The 17,428-nt window shown below is 50.1% G+C and overlaps 1 long non-coding RNA gene across 1 annotated transcript in view; it reads left to right on the top strand.

Moving 5' to 3' along the window:
• Positions 1–17,428, top strand: part of LOC138503116 (uncharacterized) — a 77,793-nt gene that overhangs the window by 42,635 nt on the left and 17,730 nt on the right. The window contains exon 4 of the long non-coding RNA XR_011279572.1: positions 5,966–6,064. This is a non-coding gene — a long non-coding RNA (uncharacterized lncRNA). The remainder of the gene's footprint in view (positions 1–5,965; positions 6,065–17,428) is intronic.

The following is a 17,428-nucleotide window of genomic DNA, read 5'->3' as shown; positions in this document are numbered from 1 at the left end:
GAGTGTGGTGGGATACACATGTAAGGTATGTGCCTGTCCCTAAAGTTAATAATGCAGATGACAGTATAGAAAATATATATATTGTAAACCACAAAATAATGACTCGGAACTTAAATATTGGTGTTATAACCCATCTCAGTGGCAATCATAAGGACCTCCCAGAATTGAGACCTGTGACCTGTACATAATCCACATACTATTGAATCAGGTGCTTTAGCCCACCGGGCTACCTCAACCTTTTCCTTAACTATGTGGTCTTGGTCTGTGAAACTTATTTAACGAACTCTTCTCAACCGCATGACCCCTGGCATCAAGATTGCCCAATTCCCCCAGTTTCGCAGCGTGCAACCGAAACCCGGGAAGGTGGAAGGTTTCAACACTGGGTTTCAGTGAGCGGAAACCCATGCAACGCTTTATTTAGGGTGGGAGGAGTGGGTCAGGAACTGTGGTGTGGTAAGTGGCTGATCACGTGCCTTTCAGGAAGTGCAACTCCTAGTGCAGACGCCTTCTAAAGGGGTCGGCCCTTGAACGCAGATGGTGCCAGGACTTCCAAAGCAGCCTGCTTCATTGTGCCAAGGAGCTCGCAAAGGGAGCTGACCAGACTGGTGGGTAACAGGGCCAGACGGCTGTTTAGTCATAATAATAATAATACAGTAGAAGCTTTGTTATCTGGCACTCCATTAACCGGGGCGCTTTAATAACCGGTTCCTGCCATTCTGGTTAATAAAATGCCAGATTACAAAGCTTTAAGGCTGGATAGCACAGATGCCAGAGTGCTGGTGTACAGAGCAGAAAGCCTGGAAACACTGTTATCTGACCACGGTAGTATAGCTCAGTGGCAACGCGCTCCTCTTGACTACACAGGGCAACACAGGTTCGAATCCCGGTTCTGGCTTAGAAACCTCTTCGGTATTAAGCTCCTTATAAATAAGCAATTATAATTATTGCTCAGTTTCTTATGCCGACCACCTGGTCCCACACATTTGGCACTATTATGTCCCCTAATAGAACATTTCGTGTACTTCCTCCTTTCCACAGACGTAGGTCACCCTGGCAGGGTCACAATATGCCACCTTTCGGACAAGGCTACGTGCTGTAAGACTACTATGGTGGTGATGGGTGCAGTATAAATATTGGATAACATAACATATATATATATGTATATATATAGGTTATAACACAGTGGCATACACACAGTTTGATGTTATTGTCCACATCAGGGTCTGATTGCTGGTTTCATGGTGGAGCTTCCTGCCTGCTGACATAAATGGTATGACCCAGGTGGGACTGGGAACTGGAAAGCCATTATCAGTACTAAGGGCCCAATGGGAAGACTAGATTACAGAAGCTTGTGGCTAACCTGAGCAGGCCTGACTGAGCAGCATAAAATAGAACCTCAGTAAAGGGGCCAATAGTGCAAGGCAAGGTGGATAGTCACCCCCTACCCTCTTGCCCCCACTCAGTACTGGCCCTGGCAGGATAATAAAAACAAGCATTGACATATTCAACAGTTTTGGTTCTTGCATAGGCATTAGATCGGCATTTTCCGGGCACTGCCATAATATGCCCACTTACTTAAACCATTTGTCATCTTATGGGCAGGTAGTGCCATTGTGATAGTGCCACCATAAAAGCCCGAACTATTGCCTTTGCAAAGGCTTGGTTTTAACAGGAAATCGGTGCAAGGAACAGATGTGAGGATACACGTATTGTTCCTAAATCATGTGGCTGAAGGCACGCTTATTTAAAACAATTGTATCACACCAGGGGCCAGATTATAAAAACGTTGCCCTTGAGCACAACAAGGGAGCAAATTAATTTAGGATCAATGGTGCAGTTTAGATAATACAGGTTGGTGCAAATAGGTATAACCCCAATTTGTTTTATCTAAAAATGTTCTCACATGGGCAAAATTTACCATATTTGCAGAGCAACATGAAAAGGAAAGGTAGCAAAAAGATTTAATTTCTATGTTACGCAGGAAACATAGTATAAACACTGTCTGATTATTTTTTGCCCGAGTGCAAACATTTTTAGATAATACGGACTGTCACACCTGTTTGGGCCTTTCCGTATTATTAAAGCACGTGTTCACTTTTTAGCACTGGTGCAAATGTTAGGAAATATGGCCAAAGGTGCCCAGTTAGAAATACCCTTATGCAACACTAGACAGTACAACGTTTGATGTTAGTGCATGATGGAGCTAGCTCAAGGGCACCCTCGGAGGGTGTGTTTTGGCTAGGAAGGCCCAGGTAGTGGGTGGGAATGGCCATAGGGATGAACATGGCCATGGAGGGAGCGGGGGGGAGGGGGGGGTCAGTGGGGGAGGTAAATATTCAAACAATGCCCACAGGCTGTGTGTCCCCCTTCCCACCTCCCTCCTATCTGTACTCCAATGCAATAGTTTTGGTTTACAGGTAAACGACACCTAGTAGAGTACATTATTAAGTTAGTGTAAGCAGAGGTAGCTTTTCTCGGGATGGGGGGCACAGCTGGGGGATGAGTGGGAAAGTGTTCCTACTGTTTCCTGCACCCACTATTGAACTGTTAAAGCAGGGAGTATGTAAAAAGTGGATAGTGCTTGTAAGGTATGCTGGAACATGTCAATTCCTTCAACTGCCTTGGCTTTGGGTTTGGTGGATGGGTAAATAAGCCTGCTAGATAGCTCAGTGGATTGTGTGCCTAGTGCGTTTAACCTGCAGGTCACAGTTTCAATGCCCAGCAGGGCACACTCAGCTGCACTTCCTTCTGAGGTCCAAATGTGTATTATTGAGTTGGAACATAATGATACATTTTATTTAAGTATCGAGATAAAATTGTGATTGTGATGAGCACTGTATAAAAAGATTATGCTTATTAACTATGGTAATACGTTTCTAGGAAAGAGACCGAGGTCTGGATAGATTCGGTGTGCGTCGGGAAGGACTGCTTCAAAGTGAAGGGAATGTTTCTTAGAAATTGAAAGGCAGGAGTGAGGAGTCCATCGTTCTTGGTATACCCCAGAAGCTGTGATGGTCTGCTTTGGGCTCTGCAGAGCAAATCTCATATGCAGCAGGCAGCTCTTTCATTCAAGGAGACGCGTGGTTAAAGGGTTGCCTGGAGACCCCGCAGACAACCCTTTAATCACGCAACTCCTTGACTGAAAGCTCTGCCTGCTGCATGATGTCTTTGTACTCAGAGACAGGTGGAGGGCTGGAAGGCCGGCATCTCCCTTTGTTTCTGAGTAATCATCAAGCAGCAGGAAGCCCTTTAACAGCACGGTTAAAAGCCTTCCAGCTGCATGATGACTCTTCACTCTGAAACAAAGGGAGAGACCGAGCACTCCAGTCTTCCTCCTGTTTCTGAGTACCGAGGTACCAGGCAGCCCATCTAGCCGAAAACTATGCATTTAAATGGCTGACTGCAGGCTTCAGGACTTCGGTTTAGAAAAAAATAAAAGGTGATACCTTTTCTTTTATCTAATCCGAAGTGCTGATACCTGCAGGCAGCCCTTTAACTCTGCAGTGCTTCAGCTACATGGGCTGTCTAAGGCTGGCTGCTGGCTGGGCCTAGTTGTGGGGGAAATTGTGGCAGGGCTCCGGCTCTGGAGCCCTTTTTGGAGACTGGCGCGGCTAGCCCCAACCCACTTAAAGCCCTGAGTCTGACTATGCTATTAACTAGAGTTGCCTTTCTTGAAATATGTATGGGTCTGAGTTGAAAAATACAGGACAATATGATCGGCGTATAAGGCTCACTGTAGTGGCGTATTTCCCATAAGGGTACAGTTATGGACTGCGGTTGAAGAAAGAGACGTGGGTTCTAATCTTGGCTTCCCAATTTGAGCGTGTATGGCCCTGAAGAAAACAAGTTATTTGCCTGTACCCCAAGTCAATTAGTTAACAAAATTGGGACGGGTGGTCTAGAAAGCACATGGACCTTGGCCCGGGAGGATAGCTCAAGGGCAACACTTTCCCCTTGGCAACAAGACGACACAGAGCAACACAGGTTTGAACCCCGGGTCCGAGCTTAAAAACCTCTGGATATTAAGCGCGTTCTAAGTAACCAATCTCAATTACCTTAATTAAATGGGTTCCATGTAATAATGTCACCACAAAAATCTCGCCATGCGAAAAATGGCAGTTTTTTTGTGGTGACATTATTGCATAGAACATGCGGGGGACACCCCCGCAACCCCCAAACTTTCTTTTTTTCTTTTTTTTTTGCCCCTGTCCCCATATATATGGTCACCCAAATAATATCGCCACGACATTTTCCCGGCGATATTATTTACGGCGACCATATATATGGCGATATTATTACCTGATACCATTAAATGCCATATAAAACAAGCACTGACCAAACGGTTTTGACTTTTCTATAGGCACTTGCCAGGCATTCTTCATTTGCCGTTTATTGCCATCTCGTTCTCACATCCTTGGCCAAGTATTGTGAAGTTGTGATTGCTAGTGAAACAAGCATTGGCAATGCCAACAGTTTTGGCTTTTGGGAAAGGAATTTGTCAGCCATTGGTATTAACTGGCCATCAATGGCAGCAGCTGTAAAATGGTGCGAATACATGGACATATAATAGCAGTACTTGCCAATTGCCTAATACTCGTACACAAGCCAAAAGTATTGGCTTTGCCAATGCTTGTTTCTAACCGGACTTCAGTGAAGGACATGCAGGGTGCTTGTAAATCGGAGTGGCTGAAGGCAGACCTGGTTAAGACATGTGTATTACACCAGTGGTGTGTTTACAGCTCCAATTAAGTCATTAACTCTCAGAAGACTGCTTTGAAAAAACAATGGCAGGCACTTTGAGCACACATTTTTGCGGTTCGATAAAGCGAGCTCAAAGAGAACCCAGGAGGTTGTGCTTTGGGTAGGGTGGGGCAGGAAGTGAGTGGGAATAGCCACAGGGATTAGCATGGCTGTGGGCTTTTATGGATGGGTAAATAACCAAACACCATCTACAAGCAGCCAGAACAAATAAAGAAAGTTGTTTAGTTTTCCCCCACGGAATGGCTCTTCAAAGTGTTCTTTGTTTGCCATTGTTTCACTGTTACAAGTAGGCATCACTATTTCTCAACATGTTACTCAGAATGATATGTGCTAACCCGCCTTTACCCCAAGCACCCTAATAAAATACTCACAATGCTCTCTCAGATGTTGGACTGCACCTTCCATGATCTCCCACTATCGACTATGCTGGCTAGGGATGATGGGAGCTGTAGTCCAAAACATCTAAGATCCAAAGGTTGCAGATTCAGCCAAGTGTGATGGGAGAACAATGTGGAGCCACAATGGAATATCTGGTTACCATGTTGAGCCACATTCTGTTGCGCAGCAAAGTTTCTGGCGTGGCGTGTAGTCTCCCCAGCACCTCACCACAGACAATAAAAGGGTGGCTCTATGGAAAATTAAAATAGGTCATCTGGGACACATCTGCTCGGCACCGGGCACCTGGTTACCCTCAGATTTTCGGGCCCAGGTCCCTGCCCCCCCAGCCACACACACACACACGCACTACTTCCTGGCAATCCTTGCACTTGGATCTGTATCTGTAACCCTACAGTCCCCTCACCTCCACTTATCAGAGACCCCTTGTCTGCACTTTAACCTGCACTTGCCACCTTGCTGGCTGCAAAACCAGTTGCTGTTTTATCCCTTGCTCAGCACTTTTCACTCCTCCCCTCCCCTTGCACTTTTCTCCTTCCCTTTCCCCTGCACTTGCACGTTCTCAATGTCACTGGGACTAGTAAAATCGCTGTTTTATCCTCCCTTATTCCCCTTCCTTGCCTCGTCGCGCTCTGAAACGCTTGTGTATGAGCGCGATACAAATAAAATATCATATAAAAGGAACTGTCATGTGTTTCCCACTTACTGTCTGTGATGTCAGAAGCAGCGATTTTCAATGTGCTAGGGTCCTAAAGAGGGCATTTCATTCGCATGTGTACATGAACTTCCAATATCTTTGCACCCTCAGGGCACCATCTGCAATGACGCCTTGTCGATGTGTTTCTGTGGCTGGTGCGAGCTATGCAGGATGGCGCGAGAGATGAGCAAGCGCACCGGAACCTACTAGGTAAGCATGGAGTCAAGTTCTCAAGTTCCTTTCTTGACCTTTGCGAGAACCAGCAAAGCATCCACGTGTGACCATGTGTAGGCCCCTAGGAATGTCATACATTTTGATCTCGATTCAGGATTGGTCACTTCCACAGTTCTAGTCGATCAGTCGAAATTTCTGAATGCCTTAAGCTTGCACTGCAGTTAGGGGCTGGGTTCATGGACCCACCTAGTAGGAAAATCCTGACAGCTTTTAAGGATATAAACAGTGAGTATTATATAAATACTAGTGTCAAAAGTACATGGGCCAAAGTGGATGTTTTCATTGACACAGTGGGACCACTATATAATCTAAGGCAACAACTCCCTCTAGCGGTAACAACAGGGAAAGCTATGTAAACTGGCATTGTCTCTGTATAGCCTAAGGCAACAGCTCCCTCTAGCATGACAACAGGTGATGGCTGCATTAGACATACAGGACAAACATACATCTGGACTTTTTTTATATTGTTAGATTTGGGCTAATTTGCATACCCACAATTCCTTGTTCAGTGGCTCTAAGATAGAGGTGAACTTCCAGTGATGGTTACTGGCTTGTATCATACTTGGCTCTAAGATAGAAATGAAATTCCAGTGATGGTTACTGGGTGGCGCTGTAGCATGTGACTTGGCTCAAAAGGCGTGTTCCACTGTATGTATATAGAGCAAGCCAATGGGCTCCGACTTCCAGTAGACACAGAGGACTCTTTACCACTTTCAGAAGCACTTTACCTTCACTCTTATCTTTGCAGTAAATGATACAACTTGCATTGGGGTTATCTACGCTTAACACGTGTATGTGGTAAGAGCATGAAAGCAACATTTATTAAATCATTTACCCTGATACCCTGGGGAACCGTCAGAATTCACAGCCGTGCACCAGGCAAGAGAAACCTGAACTTCCGTCCAGCCAGACAACGCCACAAGGGTAGAGAGAAGCCTGGAGCCTGCATGTTGTTGCACAGAGGAGAAATGCAGTCCAAGATGGCAGCCGTGGATTTTAATCCCTTCCTGCATCTGCTGTTGCTCAGAAACATAGAACTAAGGTGGGATAAAGGTCCCAGGGACCAGTCCACAGACACCTGGAAAGGGAAGATAAAACCTGTTGAGCTCAGGAAGAGGCTAATGAGGGCCTGGAGACTGCTGCATCTCACACACACCTTGAGGCTGTGATGAGTGCAAAGAAAGTCTGGAAACTAAGAAGTCCCACACTTAGCCTCAAGCTGTAAAGAGGCTGATGAAATACTTGAAACTTCTGAGTCTTGGTACGACCCTGAACCGGTTTAGCCTCTAAAGAGAGGCAATTAGCATCTAGAAAGCTGAGTTTCACCCTGAACGCTTTATCTGGAAAGAGGCAGATGAGACTGCTGAGTCTCACGCCTACCCTGAAGCAGTGACGGGGCCTGTCAGTGTCAACACCTGAAAACAGCTGAGTCTCACGCCTACACTGAAGCAGTGACGGGGCCTGTCAGTGTCAACACCTGTAAACTGCTGAGTCTCACGCCTACCCTGAAGCAGTGACGGGGCCTGTCAGTGTCAACACCTGTAAACTGCTGAGTCTCACGCCTACCCTGAAGCAGTGACGGGGCCTGTCAGTGTCAACACCTGTAAACTGCTGAGTCTCACACCTACCCTGAAGCAGTGGAGGGGCCTGTCAGCACATGTAAACTGCTGAGGCTCACACCTACACTGAAGCAGTGAAGGGGCCTGTCAACGCCTGTAAACTGCTGAGTCTCACGCCTACCCTGAAGCAGTGGAGGGGCCTATCAGCACCTGTAAACTGCTGAGGCTCACACCTACACTGAAGCAGTGACGGGGCCTGTCAACGCCTGTAAACTGCTGAGTCTCATGCCTACCCTGAAGCAGTGATAGGGCCTGTCAGTGTCAACACCTGTAAACTGCTGAGTCTCACGCCTACCCTGAAGCAGTGACGGGGCCTGTCAGTGTCAACACCTGTAAACTGCTGAGTCTCATGCCTACCCTGAAGCAGTGGAGGGGCCTATCAACACCTGTAAACTGCTGAGTTTCACGCCTACCCTGCAGCAGTGGAGGGGCCTGTCAACACCTGTAAACTGCTGAGTCTCACACCTACACTGAAGCAGTGAAGGGGCCTGTCAACACCTGTAAACTGCTGAGTCTCACGCCTACCCTGAAGCAGTGGAGGGGCCTGTAAACACCTGTAAACTGCTGAGGCTCACACCTACACTGAAGCAGTGACAGGGCCTGTCAACTGCTGAGTCTCACGCCTACCCTCAAGCAGTGACGGGGCCTGTCAGTGTCAACACCTGTAAACTGCTGAGTCTCACGCCTACCCTGAAGCAGTGACAGGGCCTGTCAGTGTCAACACCTGTAAACTGCTGAGTCTCACGCCTACCCTGAAGCAGTGGAGGAGCCTGTCAACACCTGTAAACTGCTGAGATTCACGCCTACCCTGAAGCAGTGACGGGGCCTGTCCGTATCAACACCTGTAAACTGTCTCACGCCTACCCTGAAGCAGTGGAGGGGCTTGTCAACACCCGTAAACTGCTGAGTCCCACACCTACCCTGAAGCAGTGGAGGGGCCTGTCAACACCCGTAAACTGCTGAGGCTCACACCTACCCTGAAGCAGTGAAGGGGCCTGTCAACACCCGTAAACTGCTGAGTCTCACACCTACCCTGAAGCAGTGAAGGGACCTGTCAACACCCGTAAACTGCTGAATCTCACGCCTACCCTGAAGCAGTGGAGGGGCCTGTCAACACCTGTAAACTGCTCAGGCTCACACCTACACTGAAGCAGTGACAGGGCCTGTCAGTGTCAACACCTGTAAACTGCTGAGTCTCACGTCTACCCTGAAGCAGTGACAGGGCCTGTCAGTGTCAACACCTGTAAACTGCTGAGTCTCACACCTACACTGAAGCAGTGACGGGGCCTGTCAACACCTGTAAACTGCTGAGTCTCACGCCTACCCTGAAGCAGTGGAGGGGCCTGTCAACACCTGTAAACTGCTGAGTCTCACGCCTACCCTGAAGCAGTGACGGGGTCTGTCAGTATCAACACCTGTAAACTGCTGAGTCTCACGCCTACCCTGAAGCAGTGGAGGGGCCTGCCAACACCTGTAAACTGCTGAGTCTCACGCCTACCCTGAAGCAGTGGAGGGGCCTGTCAACACCTGTAAACTGCTGAGGCTCACACCTACACTGAAGCAGTGACGGGGCCTGTCAATGCCTGTAAACTGCTGAGTCTCACGCCTACTCTGAAGCAGTGACGGGGCCTGTCAGTGTCAACACCTGTAAACTGCTGAGTCTCACACCTACACCGAAGCAGTGATGGGGCCTGTCAACACCTGTAAACTGCTGAGTCTCACGCCTACCCTGAAGCAGTGGAGGGGCCTGTCAACACCTGTAAACTGCTGAGTCTCACACCTACACTGAAGCAGTGACGGGGCCTGTCAACGCCTGTAAACTGCTGAGTCTCACACCCACCCTGATGCAGTGAAGGGCCTTGTCAACGCCTGTAAACTGCTGAGTCTCACACCTACACTGAAGCAGTGACCGGGCCTGTCAACGCCTGTAAACTGCTGAGTCTCACACCTACCCTGAGGCAGTGAAGGACCTTGTCAACGCCTGTAAACTGCTGAGTCTCACACCTACCCTGAAGCAGTGGAGGGCCTGTCAACACATGTAAACTGCTGAGTCTCACGCTTACCCTGAAGCAGTGGAGGGGCCTGTCAATACCTGTAGGCAGCTCAGTCTCACACCTACCCTGAAGCAGTGAAGGGCCTTGTCAACGCCTGTAAACTGCTGAGTCTCACGCCTACCTTGAGGCAGTGAAGGGCCTTGTCAACGCCTGTAAACTGCTGAGTCTCACGCTTACCCTGAAGCAGTGAAGGGGCCTGACAACATCTGTAGGCTGCTCAGTCTCACACCCACCCTGAAGCAGTGAAGGGCCTTGTCAACGCCTGTAAACTGCTGAGTCTCACACCTACACTGAAGCAGTGACAGGGCCTGTCAACGCCTGTAAACTGCTGAGTCTCACGCTTACCCTGAAGCTGTGGAGGGGCCTGTCAACACCTGTAGACTGCTGAGTCTCACGCCTATCCTGAAGCAGTGACGGGGCCTGTCAACACCTGTAAACTGCTGAGTCTCACGCTTACCCTGAAGCAGTGAAGGGGCCTGACAACATCTGTAGGCTGCTCAGTCTCACACCCACCCTGAAGCAGTGAAGGGCCTTGTCTACGCCTGTAAACTGCTGAGTCTCACACCTACCCTGAGGCAGTGAAGGGCCTTGTCAACGCCTGTAAACTGCTGAGTCTCACACCTACCCTGAAGCAGTGAAGGGGCCTGTCAACGCCTGTAGACTGCTGAGTCTCACGCCTACCCTGAAGCAGTGAAGGGGCCTGACAACACCTGTAAACTGCTGAGTCTCACACCTACCCTGAAGCTGTGAAGGGGCCTGTCAACGCCTGTAGACTGCTGAGTCTCACGCCTACCCTGAAGCAGTGAAGGGGCCTGTCAACACCTGTAGACTGCTGAGTCTCACACCTACCCTGAAGCAGGGAAGGGGCCTGTCAACACCTGTAGGCTGCTGAGTGTCACACCTACCCTGAAGCAGTGAAGGGGCCTGTCAACACCTGTAAACTGCTGAGTCTCACGCTTACCCTGAAGCAGTGAAGGGGCCTGACAACACCTGTAGGCTGCTCAGTCTCACACCCACCCTGAAGCAGTGAAGGGCCTTGTCAACGCCTGTAAACTGCTGAGTCTCACACCTACCCTGAAGCAGTGGAGGGCCTGTCAACACCTGTAAACTGCTGAGTCTCACGCTTACCCTGAAGCAGTGGAGGGGCCTGTCAATACCTGTAGGCTGCTCAGTCTCACACCTACCCTGAAGCAGTGAAGGGCCTTGTCAACGCCTGTAAACTGCTGAGTCTCACACCTACACTGAAGCAGTGAAGGGGCCTGACAACGCCTGTAGGCTGCTGAGTGTCACACCTACCCTGAAGCAGTGATGGGGCCTGTCAACGCCTGTAGGCTGCTGAGTCTCACACCTACCCTGAAGCAGTGAAGGGGCCTGTGAACGCCTGTAGACTGCTGAGTCTCACACCTACCCTGAAGCAGTGAAGGGGCCTGTCAACACCTGTAAACTGCTGAGTCTCACGCCTACCCTGAAGCATTGAAGGGGCCTGTCAACGCCTGTAGACTGCTGAGTCTCACACCTACCCTGAAGCAGTGAAGGGGCCTGACAACACCTGTAGGCTGCTGAGTGTCACACCTACCCTGAAGCAGTGATGGGGCCTGTCAACGCCTGTAGGCTGCTGAGTCTCACACCTACCCTGAAGCAGTGAAGGGGCCTGTCAACACCTGTAGGCTGCTGAGTCTCACACCTACCCTGAAGCAGTGAAGGGGCCTGTCAACGCCTGTAGACTGCTGAGTCTCACGCCTACCCTGAAGCAGTGAAGGGGCCTGACAACACCTGTAAACTGCTGAGTCTCACGCCTACCCTGAAGCAGTGAAGGGGCCTGTCAACGCCTGTAGACTGCTGAGTCTCACGCCTACCCTGAAGCAGTGAAGGGGCCTGACAACACCTGTAAACTGCTGAGTCTCACACCTACCCTGAAGCAGTGAAGGGGCCTGTCAACGCCTGTAGACTGCTGAGTCTCACGCCTACCCTGAAGCAGTGAAGGGGCCTGACAACACCTGTAAACAGCTGAGTCTCACACCTACCCTGAAGCAGTGAAGGGGCCTGACAACACCTGTAGGCTGCTGAGTGTCACACCTACCCTGAAGCAGTGATGGGGCCTGTCAACGCCTGTAGGCTGCTGAGTCTCACACCTACCCTGAAGCAGTGAAGGGGCCTGTCAACGCCTGTAGGCTGCTGAGTGTCACACCTACCCTGAAGCAGTGAAGGGGCCTGTCAACGCCTGTAGACTGCTGAGTCTCACACCTACCCTGAAGCAGTGAAGGGGCCTGTCAACGCCTGTAGACTGCTGAGTCTCACGCTTACCCTGAAGCAGTGAAGGGGCCTGTCAACGCCTGTAGACTGCTGAGTCTCACACCTACCCTGAAGCAGTGAAGGGGCCTGTCAACGCCTGTAGACTGCTGAGTCTCACACCTACCCTGAAGCAGTGATGGGGCCTGTCAACGCCTGTAGGCTGCTGAGTCTCACACCTACCCTGAAGCAGTGAAGGGGCCTGTCAACACCTGTAGGCTGCTGAGTGTCACACCTACCCTGAAGCAGTGAAGGGGCCTGACAACACCTGTAAACTGCTGAGTCTCACGCTTACCCTGAAGCAGTGAAGGGGCCTGACAACACCTGTAGGCTGCTCAGTCTCACACCCACCCTGAAGCAGTGAAGGGCCTTGTCAACGCCTGTAAACTGCTGAGTCTCACACCTACCCTGAAGCAGTGAGGGGGCCTGTCAACACCTGTAGGCTGCTGAGTCTCACACCTACCCTGAAGCAGTGAGGGGGCCTGTCAACACCTGTAGATTGCTGAGTGTCACACCTACCCTGAAGCAGTGAAGAGCCTTGTCAACGCCTGTAGACTGCTCAGTCTCACACCTACCCTAAAGAAGTGAGGGGGCCTGACAACACCTGTAAACTGCTGAGTCTCAAACGTACCCTGAAGCAGTGAAGGGGCCTGACAACACCTGTAAACTGCTGAGTCTCACACCTACCCTGAAGCAGTGAAGGGGCCTGACAACACCTGTAGGCTGCTGAGTGTCACACCTACCCTAAAGCAGTGAAGGGCCTTGTCAACGCCTGTAAACTGCTGAGTCTCACACCTACCCTGAAGCAGTGATGGGGCCTGTCAACACCTGTAAACTGCTGAGTCTCACACCTACCCTGAAGCAGTGAAGGGGCCTGACAACACCTGTAGGCTGCTGAGTCTCACACCTACCCTGAAGCAGTGAGGGGGCCTGTCAACACCTGTAGGCTGCTGAGTCTCACACCTACCCTGAAGCAGTGAGGGGGCCTGTCAACACCTGTAGATTGCTGAGTGTCACACCTACCCTGAAGCAGTGAAGAGCCTTGTCAACACCTGTAAACTGCTGAGTCTCACACCTACCCTGAAGCAGTGAAGGGGCCTGACAACACCTGTAGGCTGCTGAGTGTCACACCTACCCTAAAGCAGTGAAGGGCCTTGTCAACGCCTGTAAACTGCTGAGTCTCACACCTACCCTGAAGCAGTGATGGGGCCTGTCAACACCTGTAAACTGCTGAGTCTCACACCTACCCTGAAGCAGTGAAGGGGCCTGACAACACCTGTAGGCTGCTGAGTGTCACACCTACCCTAAAGCAGTGAAGGGCCTTGTCAACGCCTGTAAACTGCTGAGTCTCACACCTACCCTGAAGCAGTGATGGGGCCTGTCAACACCTGTAAACTGCTGAGTCTCACACCTACCCTGAAGCAGTGAGGGGGCCTGTCAACACCTGTAGGCTGCTGAGTCTCACACCTACCCTGAAGCAGTGAAGGGGCCTGTCAACACCTGTAGATTGCTGAGTGTCACACCTACCCTGAAGCAGTGAAGAGCCTTGTCAACACCTGTAAACTGCTGAGTCTCACACCTACCCTGAAGCAGTGAAGGGGCCTGACAACACCTGTAGGCTGCTGAGTGTCACACCTACCCTAAAGCAGTGAAGGGCCTTGTCAACGCCTGTAAACTGCTGAGTCTCACACCTACCCTGAAGCAGTGATGGGGCCTGTCAACACCTGTAGACTGCTGAGTCTCACGCCTACCCTGAAACACCGAACAGGCCGATCAAAGCCTGTAGTCGTACCTCTATCCATGAGCAGTGACAAGTTTCATGACAGCCGCGGCACTGTTGAGTATCATCCTTTGACATTGTAAAGAGGTTAAGGAAAACAGAGCCAGTGAACAAGTTACAAGAACCTTGAGACAGCTCAGTCTCACTATCAACCCTGAACTTAGACGAGGCTGGAGAGAGCCTTGAGAGTGGCCACTCTCACTACCAACCCTGAACTTGTCGGAAGCCTAGAGAGAGCGTTCAGACTCCCCAGTGTCACTACAAACCCTCAATCCGTGAACAAGCTAGAGAGAGCCTTGAGACTGCCCAGTCTCCCTGCCAACACTGAACATGTAAAAACTCTAGAGAGAGCATTGAGACAGACGGGCTCACTACCAATCATGAACCTCTAAGGAGGCTAGGGAGGAGCAGTAGTAGTGTGGAGGGAGGAGCACTAGTAGTGTGGAGAGAGGAGCCTGTAAGGACAATAGTGAGCAGCAGTAGTAATGTGGCGGGAGGAGCCTTAAAGGAGGCTAGGGAGGAGCAGTAGTAGTGTGGAAGGAGGAGCACTAGAAGTGTGGAGGAAGGAGCCTGTAAGGAGGATAGGGAGGAGCAGTAGTAGTGTGGAGGGAGGAGCACTAGTAATATGGAGGGAGAAGCCTGTAAGGAGGCTAGGGAGGAGCAGTAGTAGTGTGGAGGGAGGAGTCTGTAAGGATTCTAAGGAGGAGCAGTAGTAGTGTGGAGGGAGGTGCCTGTAAGGAGGCTACGGAGGAGCAATAGTAGTGTGGAGGGAGGAGCCTGTAACGACAATAGGGAGGAGCAGTAATGTGGCGGGAGGAGCCTTAAAGGAGGCTAGGGAGGAGCAGTAGTAGTGTGGAAGGAGGAGCACTAGTAGTGTGGAGGGAGGAGCCTGTAAGGAGGATAGGGAGGAGCAGTAGTAGTGTGGAGGTAGGAGCCTGTAAGGAGGCTAGGGAGGAGCAGTAGTAGTGTGGAGGGAGGAGTCTGTAAGGATGCTAGGGAGGAGCAGTAGTAGTGTGGAGGGAGGTGCCTGTAAGGAGGTTAGGGAGGAGCAGTAGTAGTGTGGAGGGAGGAGCCTGTAAGGGGGCTAGGGAGGAGGAGAAGTAGTAGTAGTAGTCTGGAGGGAGGAGCACTAGTAGTGTGGAGGAAGCAGCCTGTAAGGAGGCTAGGGAGGAGCAGTAGTAGTGTGGAGGGAGGAGTCTGTAAGGATGCTAGGGAGGAGCAGTAGTAGTGTGGAGGGAGGAGTCTGTAAGGATGCTAGGGAGGAGCAGTAGTAGTGTGGAGGTAGGAGTCTGTAAGGATGCTAGGGAGGAGCAGTAGTAGTGTGGAGGGAGGAGCAGTAGTAGTGTGGAGGGAGGTGCCTGTAAGGAGGCTACGGAGGAGCAGTAGTAGTGTGGAGGGAGGAGCCCTAGTAATGTGGAGGGAGGAGCCTTTAAGGAGGTTAGGGAGGAGCAGTAGTAGTGTGGAGGGAGGAGCAGTAGTAATGTGGTGGGAGGAGCCTGTAAGGAGGTTAGGGAGGAACAGTAGTAGTGTGGAGGGAGGAGCCTGTAAGGGGGCTATGGAGGAGCAGTAGTAGTGTGGAGGGAGGAGCCTGTAAGGAGGTTAGGGAGGAGCAGTAATAGTGTAGAGGGAGGAGCAGTAGTAATGTGGAGGGAGGAGCCTGTAAGGAGGTTAGGGAGGAGCAGTAGTAGTGTGGAGGGAGGAGCCTGTAAGGGGGCTAGGGAGGAGCAGTAGTAGTGTGGAGGGAGGAGCAGTAGTAATGTGGAGGGAGGAGCCTGTAAGGAGGTTAGGGAGGAGCAGTAGTAGTGTGGAGGGAGGAGCCTGTAAGGGGGCTAGGGAGGAGCAGTAGTAGTGTGGAGGGAGGAGCAGTAGTAATGTGGCGGGAGGAGCCTGTAAGGAGGTTAGGGAGGAACAGTAGTAGTGTGGAGGGAGGAGCCTGTAAGGGGGCTATGGAGGAGCAGTAGTAGTGTCGAGGGAGGAGCAGTAGTAATGTGGAGGGAGGAGCCTGTAAGGAGGTTAGGGAGGAGCAGTAGTAGTGTGGAGGGAGGAGCCTGTAAGGGGGCTATGGAGGAGCAGTAGTAGTGTGGAGGGAGGAGCAGTAGTAATGTGGAGGGAGGAGCCTGTAAGGAGGTTAGGGAGGAGCAGTAATAGTGTAGAGGGAGGAGCAGTAGTAGTGTGGAGGGAGGAGCAGTAGTAATGTGGAGGGAGGAGCCTGTAAGGAGGTTAGGGAGGAGCAGTAGTAGTGTGGAGGGAGGAGCCTGTAAGGGGGCTAGGGAGGAGCAGTAGTAGTGTGGAGGGAGGAGCAGTAGTAATGTGGAGGGAGGAGCCTGTAAGGAGGTTAGGGAGGAGCAGTAGTAGTTTGGAGGGAGGAGCCTGTAAGGGGGCTAGGGAGGAGCAGTAGTAGTGTGGAGGGAGCAGCCTGTAAGGAGGCTAGGGAGGAGCAGTAGTAGTGTGGAGGGAGGAACCTGTACGAAGTTAGAATTACAACATATTGTGTATTCAAGGGTGGCTTGGAATCATATAACACTAAATTCCTAACATAACACAACAGTACTTGACAGTGAACCAGTGCTTTCACACTAAATTATGGTGACTTGTGTTTTCATAATTTTATTCTTGCACAAAATGTATGAAATCTTTGGTTTATAAACAAATGTACAGCAAGCCTTGAGGAAGCAACCATGGCGCAAAACACGCATCGGCTTACAATGCTACTGATTCAAGTTGCAAGCTTTTTAAATGTAAACAAAAGGATGCCTGGTTTAAAGTCAGTTGTTAGGAGGTCTTTCTTATTTAGGCCACCAGAAAGTTAGCTTAGTCATTTAAAGGATAAATATCCACATTAGCACACGGGAAATGCTACAAAGGCTACTCTCCTAATTAACCAGTCATTGTTGTTTGTTTCAGGCCAATCTTTCCATGTAGATATTCTCATCTACCCACTTCCCAATGATCTCCAGCTCTTGCACAAATATCACTGGGATCTTCCATTCTAGTTCTTTCTCAATGGTCTCTCCCTCATAGGCTGGTGTCTTTTGTTTATGGCCCACCCTTTTATCTGTCTCAGAAGTACTCATTGAGTAGGCGATAGAGGTATCTATTTTCTTTCACCGCAGGCAACACAGTATGGTCCTTATTTCACGCAATCAGCACATGTTGGACTTTGGCCTTCCAATATCCAATGGTCTTGCTTTCTTCTTTCAGTGCCTCCCTTAATGTATTCAGCGGTTCATCCTATTCAATACTTTGTAGATGATTCCAGCCCAGTCAATCCTAAATTGTGATTTCTAGCTGGGGGGTGGAAGTCTGGGTCTTTCATAGCTCTACTTATTTGAGTGCATCATTATTTTCTTATCCAGGAATCTAATGACTCTATGTATTGTGATGCTGGCATCATGCAAGGAGACACAGACAACAAATTCAAAGTTAAACAATCTTTTATTAAAGAAAATGTCAGGATGGAGTAAGGCCTAACTTGCCCTATTCTAAGGTGGGATTTCCCTACCTAAAGAAAGTAAGGAACGTCAGTGTCAGCAAGTTCAACGTAAAAGTCTGTCTGTGTCCAAATCCTATACTTGCCCTCACAACTAATAGAAAACAA

The sequence above is a fragment of the Ambystoma mexicanum genome, chromosome 11 (assembly GCF_040938575.1).
Source record: "Ambystoma mexicanum isolate Mex_15411 chromosome 11, UKY_AmexF1_1, whole genome shotgun sequence".
Lineage (NCBI taxonomy): Eukaryota > Metazoa > Chordata > Amphibia > Caudata > Ambystomatidae > Ambystoma > Ambystoma mexicanum.
Note: the sequence above shows the minus strand (reverse complement) of the source record. Positions and strands in the feature narration are given on the sequence as shown.